Source organism: Dromiciops gliroides, chromosome 2, assembly GCF_019393635.1.
Source record: "Dromiciops gliroides isolate mDroGli1 chromosome 2, mDroGli1.pri, whole genome shotgun sequence".
Taxonomy (NCBI): Eukaryota; Metazoa; Chordata; class Mammalia; order Microbiotheria; family Microbiotheriidae; genus Dromiciops; species Dromiciops gliroides.
In genome coordinates this window covers 483,866,794-483,868,168 of record NC_057862.1, presented here as the reverse complement: position 1 = coordinate 483,868,168, position 1,375 = coordinate 483,866,794, and positions in this window count along the sequence as shown.

Here is a 1,375-nt window from a genome sequence, read left to right as displayed (position 1 = left end):
GGCTCCTTATTTAAAGTTTGAATTTATTTTTTCCCATTATTCTTTGTTCTTTCTTTATTTAGAATTTTCCCCAAGTTACATGTAAAAACAAATTTTCACATCGATTTTTTTTTTTGATGAGGCAATTGGGGTTAAGTGACTTGCTCAGGGTCACACAGCTAGTAAGTGTTAAGTGTCTGAGGTCAGATTTGAACTCGGGTACTCCTGAATCCAGGGCCGGTGCTCTATCCACTATACCATCTAGCTGCCCCTCACATCGATTTTTAAAACTTTGTGTTCCAAATTTTCTTCTTCCCTCCCTCCCCACTCTCCCTTAAGAACTCAAGCAGTTCAATCTAACTTGTACATGTACAGTCATGCAAAACATTTCCACCTTAGGTTGTGAAGGAAAACAGACAAAAAACTATTAGAAAGAGGAACTAACAAAAAATTTATACTTCAATCTGTATTCAGATGCCATCAGTCCTTTCTCTATAGATGGAATGCATTTTTCATAAGTCTTTCTGACAGCATCCTGCTCATCATTTCTTACAGCACAATAGTGTTCCATCCTAATCTCATCCCACAATTTGTTCAGCCATTCCCTAATTGATGAGCAGCACCCCAATTTCGAATTCAACTTTTTAAAAAACTCTTTTAGGATACTATCCTAGTAGTGGTATTGCTACGTTGAGGAGTATATCTGGTTTTATAGTCCTTTGGCCATGTTCCATATTGCTCTATAGAATGTTTGATTGGATTTATTTTTTTGACCCAGGCCTGATTTCACTAGGGTAGAAAACTCCCATTACAATTCAATGACTTCTCTGTAACTTAGTCATAGAAAGTTTCCTGGAACACTGACAAGCTAAGTGACTTACTCAGTGTCACACGGAATGTGTCAGACATGAGACCTAAGTCCATTTTTTCCTGACCAGGAGCTCTATCCACAATGGCCCTTTGTCTATTTAAGGTTAACTTTTTTCCTCTCAAAGCTTTCCTTTCCTTTTTATTTCAATGTTGAGATTCCTCACATCAAGATAGTCAATAAACACTATTTGCTAAACACTGTGCTGGGCCCTAAGAATATAAAGGCAAAAGTAATATAGTCAGTCCCAGCCCTCAAAGAGCTTATAGTCTGCTAGAGAATTACAACATATTCACAGGTTAGTAAATACAACATAAAACGCTGTGAATTGGGGAGGGGCTTTAACAATTGGGAGAAGTAGGCAAGGCCTCTTGAAGGTGACACTTTAACTGAGGCTTGAAGGGAGCTAGGGATTCCAAGAGACATAGGTGAAGAGGGAAAGCATTCCAGGCATGGAAAAAAGTCCAGGTAAAGGTGCAGAGGTGGGAGATGGGATGTTTTGTATGGGGAACTGCAAGTAGGCCAGCA